The sequence below is a fragment of the Zea mays genome, chromosome 2, assembly GCF_902167145.1.
Source record: "Zea mays cultivar B73 chromosome 2, Zm-B73-REFERENCE-NAM-5.0, whole genome shotgun sequence".
NCBI lineage: Eukaryota > Viridiplantae > Streptophyta > Magnoliopsida > Poales > Poaceae > Zea > Zea mays.
In genome coordinates this window covers 3,139,533-3,149,410 of record NC_050097.1, presented here as the reverse complement: position 1 = coordinate 3,149,410, position 9,878 = coordinate 3,139,533, and positions in this window count along the sequence as shown.

The window sequence follows — 9,878 nt, the reverse complement described above, 5'->3', positions numbered from 1 at the left end:
GGACTTCCTTATTAAGGAAAACAAAAGGCATGTTAAGACTAAAAATGCTTATGCTCAGGAGGTAGAGGAAAATGAAAAATTAACTAGTGAGCTAAGTACCTGCCATGACACTATCTCCAACCTTAGAATTGAGAATGCTAATTTGATTGCTAAGGTTGAGAAGTCAAACATTAGTGATGATTCAATTGTCAATCTTAGAAATGATAATGTTAGTCTAATTGCTAAGATTGAAAATTGAATGCCTCTCTTTCTAGCCTTAAGTTTGAGAATGATAAATTAATTGCTAAGGCTAAGGAATTAGATGTTTGCAATGTTTCTATTTCCAATCTTAGAGATGAGAATGACATTTTACATGCTAAGATTGTTGAATTAAATGATTGCAAACCCTCTACATCTACCATTGAGCATGTTTCTATTTGCACTAGATGTAGAGATGTTAATATAGATGCTATTCATGATCACCTTGCTATGATTAAACAACAAAATGATCATATAGCAAAATTAGATGCTAAAATTGCCAAGCATGAATTAGAGAATGAAAAATTTAAATTTGCTCGTAGTATGCTTTATAGTGGGAGACGCCTTGGCATTAAGGATGGCATTGGCTTCCAACAGGGAGACAATGTCAAGCTTAATGCCCCTCCTAAAAGATTGTCTAATTTTGTTAAAGGCAAGGCTCCCATGCCTCAGGATAACGAGGGCTATATTTTATATCCTGCTGGTTATCCTGAGGATAAGATTAGGAGAATTCATGCAAAGAAGACTCATTCCCACCATGCTTTTATTTATAAGAATGAGGATTCTAGCTCTAGGCGTTCTACACATGTTAAAATGCCTAAGAAGAAAACTCCTATTGCATCAAATGATCATAACATTTCATTCAAGACTTTTGATGCTTCCTATGTGCTCAGTAACAAATCAGGCAAAGTAGTTGCCAAATATGTTGGGGCTAAACACAAGGGATCAAAGACTTGTGTTTGGGTACCCAAGGTGCTTGTTTCTAATGTGAAAGGACCCAAGACCGTTTGGGTACCTAAGAACAAGGCCTAAATTTGTTTTGTAGTTTTATGCATCCGGGGGCTCAAGTTGGATCATCGATAGCGGATGCACAAAACACATGACAGAGGAGAAAAGGATGTTCTCCTCCTACGAGAAAAACCAAGATCCCCAACGAGCTATCACATTCGGGGATGGAAATCAAGGTTTGGTCAAAGGACTTGGTAAAATTGCAATATCACCTGACCATTCTATTTCCAATGTTCTTCTTGTAGATTCTTTAGATTACAACTTGCTTTCTGTCTCTCAATTATGTAAAATGGGTTACAACTGTCTTTTTACGGATATAGGTGTTACTGTCTTTAGAAGAAGTGATGATTCAGTAGCATTTAAGAGAGTGTTAGAGGGTCAGCTATACTTAGTTGATTTTAATAGAGCTAAACTCGACACTTGATTAATTGCTAAGACTAACATGGGTTGGCTCTGGCATCGCCTACTAGCCCACGTTGGGATGAAGAATCTTCATAAGCTTCTAAAGGGAGAGCACATTTTGAGACTAACCAATGTTCATTTTGAGAAAGATAGGGTTTGTAGCGCATGTCAAGCAGGAAAGCAAGTTGGAGTTCATCATCCACACAAGAACATCATGACGACTGACATGCCGCTTGAGCTACTCCACATGGACCTATTCGGCCTGATAGCTTACATAAGCATCGGCGGGAGTAAGTACTGTTTAGTTATTGTGGATGATTATTCTCGCTTCACTTGGGTATTCTTTTTACAGAAAAAATCTCAAACCCAAGAGGCTTTAAAGGGATTCTTGAGACGGGCTCAAAATGAGTTCGGCTTAAGGATCAAGAAGATTAGAAGCGACAACGGGACGAAGTTCAAGAACTCACAAATAGAAGGCTTTCTTGAGGAGGAGGACATCAAGCATGAGTTCTCTTCTCCCTACACACCACAACAAAATGGTGTAGTAGAGAGAAAGAATAGAACTCTATTGGACATGGTGAGGACCATGCTTGATGAGTACAAGACTTCGGATCGGTTTTGGGCCGAGGCGGTCAACACCACTTGCTACGCCATCAACCGGTTATATCTTCACCGAATCCTCAAGAAGACATCGTTTGAACTCCTCACCGGTAAAAGGCCCAATGTTTTATATTTTAGAGTCTTTGGTAGCAAATGCTTTATTCTTGTTAAAAGAGGTAGAAAATCTAAATTTGCTCCTAAGGCTGTAGAAGGCTTTTTACTTGGTTATGATTCAAACACAAGGGCATATAGAGTCTTTAACAAGTCCACTAGACTAGTTGAAGTTTCTTGTGACATTGTGTTTGATGAGACTAACGACTCTCAAGTAGAGCAAGTTGATCTTGATGAACTAAATGATGAAGAGGCTCCATGCGTCGCGCTAAGGAACATGTCCATTGGGGATGTGTGTCCTAAAGAATCTGAAGAGCCTCCACAAGCACAAGATCAACCATCTTCCTTCATGCAAGCATCTCCACCAACTCAAGATGAGGATCAAGCTCAAGATGATGATGGTGAAGATCAAGAGGAGCCACCTCAAGAGGAGGACAATGATCAAGGGGGAGATGCTAATGATCAAGACAAGGAAGATGATGAGGGTCCAAGACCGCCACACCCAAGAGTCCACCAAGCAATCCAACGAGATCACCTCGTGAACACCATCCTCGGTGATATTCATAAGGGGGTAACCACTCGATCTCGTGTTGCTCATTTTTGTGAACATTACTCTTTTGTTTCCTCTATTGAACCACACAGGGTAGAGGAAGCACTTCAAGATTCGGATTGGGTGCTGGCGATGCAAGAGGAACTCAACAACTTCATGAGGAATGAGGTATGACATTTAGTTCCACGTCCTAATCAAAATGTTGTAGGAACCAAGTGGGTCTTCCGCAACAAGCAAAATGAGCATGGTGTGGTGACAAGGAACAAAGCCCGACTTGTGGCCAAGGGATATTCACAAGTTGAAGGTTTGGATTTCGGTGAAACCTATGCACCCGTAGCTAGGCTTGAGTCAATTCGCATTTTACTTGCCTATGCTACTTACCATGGCTTCAAGCTTTATCAAATGGACATAAAGAGTGCCTTCCTCAATGGACCAATCAAGGAGGAGGTCTATGTTGAGCAACCTCCCGGCTTTGAAGATAGTGAGTACCCTAACTATGTATATAAACTCTCTAAGGCGCTTTATGGGCTCAAGCAAGCCCCAAGAGCATGGTATGAATGCCTAAGAGATTTTCTTATCGCTAATGGCTTCAAAGTCGGAAAAGCCGATCCTACTCTATTCACTAAAACTATTGCAAATGATTTGTTTGTATGCCAAATTTATGTTGTTGATATCATATTTGGGTCTACTAACAAATCTACTTGTGAAGAATTTAGTAGGATCATGATTCAAAAATTCGAGATGTCTATGATGGGGTAGTTGAAGTATTTTCTAGGATTTCAAGTCAAGCAACTCCAAGAAGGCACCTTCATTAGCCAAACGAAGTATATTCAATACATACTCACCAAGTTTGGGATGAAGGATGCCAAGCCCATCAAGACTCCCATGGGAACTAATGGGCATCTCGACCTCGAGACAGGAGGTAAATTCGTAGATCAAAAGGTATATCGGTCGATGATAGGATCTTTACTCTATTTATGTGCATCTCGACCGGATATTATGCTTTCCGTATACATGTGTGCAAGATTCCAAGTCGATCCTAAGGAAGTTCACCTTAGGGCAGTGAAACGAATCTTGAGATATTTAGTTTATACTCCTAAGTTTGGCCTTTGGTACCCCAGGGGATCCACTTTTGATTTAATTGGTTATTCAGATGCTGATTGGGCGGGGTGTAAAATTGATAGAAAGAGCACACCAGGGACTTGCCAATTTTTGGGAAGATCTCTGGTGTCTTGGGCTTCAAAGAAGCAAAATTTTGTAGCTCTTTCTACCGCCGAAGCCGAGTACATTGCCGCAGGCCATTGTTGCGCGCAATTGCTTTGGATGAGGCAAACCCTTAGGGACTATGGTTACAAATTAACCAAAGTTCCTCTCCTATGTGATAATGAGAGTGCAATCCGCATGTGGGATAATCCAGTTGAGCATAGCCGCACTAAACACATAGTCATTCGGTATCACTTTTTAAGGGATCATCAACAACGGGGGGATATCGAGATTGCTTATATTAACACTAAAGAACAATTAGCCAATATCTTTACCAAACCACTAGATGAGAAAACATTTACCAAACTTAGGCATGAGCTAAATATTCTTGATTCTAGGAATTTTGATTGATATTTTGCACACATAGCTCATGTATATACCTTTGATCATCTCTTTCATGTGCTATGACTAATGTGATTTTCAAGTACATTTCATGCTAAGTCATAGATTGAAAGGGAATTGGAGTCTTCGGCGAAGACAAGGCTTCCACTCCACTCCACCGAATTATTCATCCTTCGCCGTCACTCCGCACCGCTCTCCAATTTGGTATAATCTTCACTCCTATATTATTTACCAAAGGGGAGAAAATTTTAAAAAAAGAGGGCTTATATTTCACTCACAAGTATCCGTTTCTGGCGATTCATGCCAAAGGGGGGAAAGTATTAGCCCAAAGCAAAAGGACCGCACCACCACCAATTTCAAAAATATAGTCTTTCAAATTTAGATTAAGAAAAGATTTTTCAATTGGTATCTTATTTTTGATATAATTTCAAATTGGTATACCCTTTTCAAAATTAATATATAAAACCCTCTTGAACACTAAGAGGAGGATTTCATTAAGGGGGAGTTTTGTTTAGTCAAAGGAAAAGCATTTGAAACAGGGGGAGAAAATTTTAAATCTTAAAAATGCTTCTCAAAATCTTATTATTATACCTTTGACTATTTGCAAAAAGACTTTGAAAAGAATTTCCAAAACTTTGCAAAACAAAACAAGTGGTGCAAGCGTGGTCCAAAATTTTAAATAAGAAGAAAGCCATCCATGCATATCTAGTAGAAATAATTATTGGTTTCATTCCAAGCAACCTTTGCACTTACCTTATGCAAACTAGTTCAATTTTGCACTTTTATTTTTGCTTTGGTTTGTGTTGGCATCAATCACCAAAATGGGGGAGATTGAAAGGGAAATAGGCTTACACCTTTTTCTATATGAATTTTGGTGGTTGAATTGCCCAACACAAATTAATTGGACTAACTAGTTTGCTCTAGATTATGAGTTCTACAGGTGCCAAAGGTTCACAACAAACCAATAAAGAGACCAAGAAAGGGTTCAAATAAAAAGAGCAAAAGACAATCGAAGTGTGCCCTGGTCTGGCGCACCGGACTGTCCGGTGCACCAGGGAACCCGACTCCGAACTTGCCACCTTCGGGAATTCTGGAAACCGCTCCGCTATAATTCACCGGACTGTCCGGTGTAGCATCGGACTATCCGGTGTGCCAGCGGAGTAACGGCTACACAGCGCCAACGGTCGTCTGCAATGAAACAGTAAAAGTGAATAGTGCGCGCCTGCGCGCGCAGAAGTCAGAGCAGCGCCAGAAGGCGCACCAGACAGTGAATAGTGACTGTCCGGTGCACCACCGGACTGTCCGGTGGCCCACCTGTCAGAAGCTCCAACGGTCAGAACCGAACGGCCAGGTGACATGGCTGGCGCACTGGACAGTGTCCGGTGCGCCATGCGACAGAAGCCCTCAGCAACGATCACTTTGGTGGTTGGGGCTATAAATACCCCCAACCACCCACCATTCATTGCATCCAAGTTTTCAGCCTTCAAATCTCATACAAGAGCTATAGACTTCATTCAAAGACACAATCAAAGAGATCAAATCCTCTCCCAAGTCCAGAATCACTCCAAAGAAATTAGTGACGAGAGAGAGAGACATTTGTGTTCATTTGAGCTCTTGCGCTTGGATTGCTTTTCTTCTTCCTTCTTTCTTGTGTTCAACTCACTTGTAATCAAAACAAGAGACACCAAGTTGTGGTGGTCCTTGTAGTAGACTTAGTGTCCCATTTGATTGAAGAGAAAGGCTCACTCGGTCTAAGTGACCGTTTGAGAGAGGGAAAGGGTTGAAAGAGACCCGGTCTTTGTGACCACCTCAACGGGGAGTAGGTTTGCAAGAACCGAACCTCAATAAAACAAATCTCCGTGTCATCCGCTCTTATTCGCTTGTGATTTGTTTTCACCCTCTCTCTCGGACTCATTTATATTTCTAACGTTAACCCCGGCTTGTAGTGTGTGCTTAAGTTTGTAAATTTCAGATTTGCCTATTCACCCCCCTCTAGGCGACTTTCAGAAACATCAAGTGATGAAGATAGTTCAAGTGATGAAGACACGACTATGTTCATCAAAACCTTCAAGAAGTTTGTGAGGAAAAATGATAAGTATCAACGAAAAGGAAAGAAGAGGGCGTGTTATGAATGTGGCCAAACCGGTCATTTCATAGCGGATTGTCCAAACAAAAAGGAACAAGAATCCAAGAAGGAGTACAAAAAGGATAAGTTCAAGAAGGGGGGCAAGAACAAGGGATATTTCAAGAAGAAGAAATATGGCCAAGCCCACATTGGTGAAGACTGGAACTCCGATGAAGAAAGTTCTAGCTCCGAAGAAGAGGAAGAGGTGGCAAACATCGCCATCCAATCTACTTCAAGCTCGCAACTCTTCACCAACCTCCACGACGACTCCTATACTCCAACTTTCTTCATGGCAAAAGGAGACAAGGTACATTTGTTTAATAATGACTTTATTAATGATGATGAAGAACAACTTGCTATGAAAAATAAGATGTGTCAGGGACCATAATTAGGGGTACCCCCAAGACTCCTAATCTCAGCTGGTAACCCCCATCAGCACAAAGCTGCAAAGGCCTGATGGGCGCGATTAAGGTCAAGGCTCAGTCCACTCAAGGGACACGATCTCGCCTCGCCTGAGCCCAGCCTCGGGCAAAGGCAGCCGACCCCGAAGGATTCACGTCTCGCCCGAGGGTCCCCTCAAGCAACGGGTGCACCTTTGACCCGCCCGAGGCCCAGCTCGGGCAGGCTTCGCGGAAGCAACCTTGGCCAGATCGCCACGCCAACCGACCGTATCGCAGGAGCATTTAATGCAAGGATCGCCTGACACCTTATCCTGACGCGCGCTCTTCAGTCGACAGAGCCGAAGTGACCGCAGTCACTTCGCCGCTCCACTGACCGACCTGACAGGAAAACAGCGCCGCCTGTGCCGCTCCGACTGTTGTGCCACTCGATAGAGTGAGGCTGACAGCAGCTAAGTCCAACCTCGGGCGCCATAGGAAGCTCCGCCTCGCTCGACCCCAGGGCTCGGACTCAGCCTCGACCTCGGACGACAGACTCCGCCTCGCCCGACCCTAGGGCTCGGACTCAGCCTCGACCTCGGAAGACGGTCTCCGCCTCGCTGACCCCAGGGCTCAGACTCAACCTCGACCTCGGACGACGGACTCCGCCTCGCCCGACCCCAGGGCTCGGACTCAGCCTCGACCTCGGAAGACGGACTCCGCCTCGCCCGACCCCAGGGCTCGGACTCAGCCTCGACCTCGGACGATGGTCTCCGCCTCGCCCGACCCTCGGGCCCAGACTCGACCTCGACCTCGGAGGAGCCTCCGCCTTGCTCGACCTCGGGCTCGGACCGACCACGTCACAGGGGGGCCATCATTACCCTACCCCTAGCTAGCTCAGGCTACGGGGAACAAGACCGACATCCCATCTGGCTCGCCCCGGTAAACAAGTAATGATGTCACCCCGCGTGCTCCATGACAATGATGGCTCTCAGCCCCTTACGGAAGCAAGGAGACGTCAGCAAGGATCCGACAGCCCCGAGAGCTGTACATCCACAGGGCTCAAGCACTCCTCCGACGACCACGACATCACATGAACAGGGTGCCAAAACCTCTCCGACTGCCACGACGGCATGTACTTAGGGCTCTAGCTCCTCTTTGCTAGACACGTTAGCACACTGCTACACCCCCCCATTGTACACCTGGGCCCTCTCCTTACGCCTATAAAAGGAAGGTCCAGGGCTCTCATACGAGAAGGTTGGCCGCGTGGGAGAACGGGCTGGCGGACAGTCTCTCTCTCTCACTCTCCCTCGCGGACGCTTGTAACCCCCTACTGCAAGCGCACCCGACCTGGGCGCAGGACAACACGGAGGCCGCGAGTTTCCCCTTTGCCTGTTTCTTCCCCCCCTTCGTGCTCCGTCTCGCGCCGACCCATCTGGGCTGGGACACGCGGCGACAATTTACTCGTCGGTCTAGAGACCCCCCGGGGTCGAAACGTCGACAGTTGGCGCGCCAGGTAGGGGCCTGCTGCGTGTTGACGAACAACTTCCCGTCAAGCTCCAGATTGGTAGTCTCCAGCAACCTCTCCAACCCGGGACGATGCTTCGTTTCGGGAGTCTTGAGTTCATGTCCCTCGACGGCAGCTACGACATGATACTCCTTCCTCCGCCGCGCGACAACGACAATGGCGGCTGTCAGCCCGCCCGCTGGCGGGGGAATCGACGACGTCTTCCCCACGTGGCGGAAGAGCAACATCCGGGTCTGTCCCGTCACCTTCCCCGCCGACGGAGGAGGAGGCGGGGCAGGCATGGCCAAGCAGGAGGTGACACCTCGTCGGCTGTCGAGCGAGTCGACGGCGCCAGCGCCCCAGCGGGGGACACGTCAGGCGTCGACCTCGTGTCTGAGACGAAGACGAGCATCGTTTCCCCGCAACACGCCAACTCCAAGAAGACAGACGACACCAGCACGCTCGCGAAGGACTTGCTGGGTGTCAGCCTCGTACCTGAGACAACGGTGCAGTCCATCCCTGACGCGACTTCGTCACCACCCGTTGATCAAGAGGTACCATCTGTTTCCCATCCCATGCCTTTTAAATTCAGCTGCGACCCACCAAGCGACCCCGCTTCGGTGGACGCTTTTATAAAGGCATGTCCAAACCCTCCGGGGTATCATATGCGGTCACCCTGGGACCGGCTGACGGTCGTCTCGACCTACGGGCCTCTGGGTTCCGAGGAAGATGACGAGCCCGACTCTGGTTGGGATTTCTCCGGGCTCGATAACCCCACTGCCATGCAGGACTTCATGACCGCATGTGACTACTGCCTCTCCGATTGCTCCGATAGCAGCCACAGCCTCAGCGACGAGGACTGTGGCCGAAGTCGCGAATGCTTCCACGTCGATCTATGGGGTCTCGACGAAGGCAACCATCTTGGTATGCCAGAGGACGGTGATCCCACTAGGCCTGCGCCTCGCGTTGACAACCTTCGGGAGCTAGCTGTGGTCTCAGTCCCTGCGGGGGGTCAGGACGCACAGCTCGAGCAAATCCGCGAGGTACAGGCCAGGCTCGACGAGGAAGCAGGACAACTTGTGCAGCTTCGGCAAAATATCGGGCAGGAGTGGGCAGGCCGAGCACCGGCCGGAGAAGCGCGTCATCTGGCCCAGGACGTCCAGCACCGCATCACCGACGATGCCAGGGCAAGGCTGCCCCCGGCTTCCAGTGGGGTCGGCCAGAACCTGGCTGCAACAGCGATACTACTCCGAGCGATGCCGGAACCATCCACCACCGAGGGGCGGCGTATCCAGGGAGAGCTCAAGAATCTCCTGGAAGATGTCGCGGTCCGACGGGCCGAAAGCTCTGCCTCCCGAAGGCAGGAGTACCCCCCGGAGCATCGCGCCGCAACTTCCCGGTTCATGCGGGAAGCCTCGGTCCACACCGGGCACACGTGGAACACCGCGCCCGCGGCCCCGGGTCGCCTCGGCAACAAACACCACCGCCGCGACCGTCGAGCCCACCTCGACGAGAAGGTGCGCCAAGGCTACCACCCTAGGCGCGGGGGACGCTACGACAGCGGGGAGGATCAGA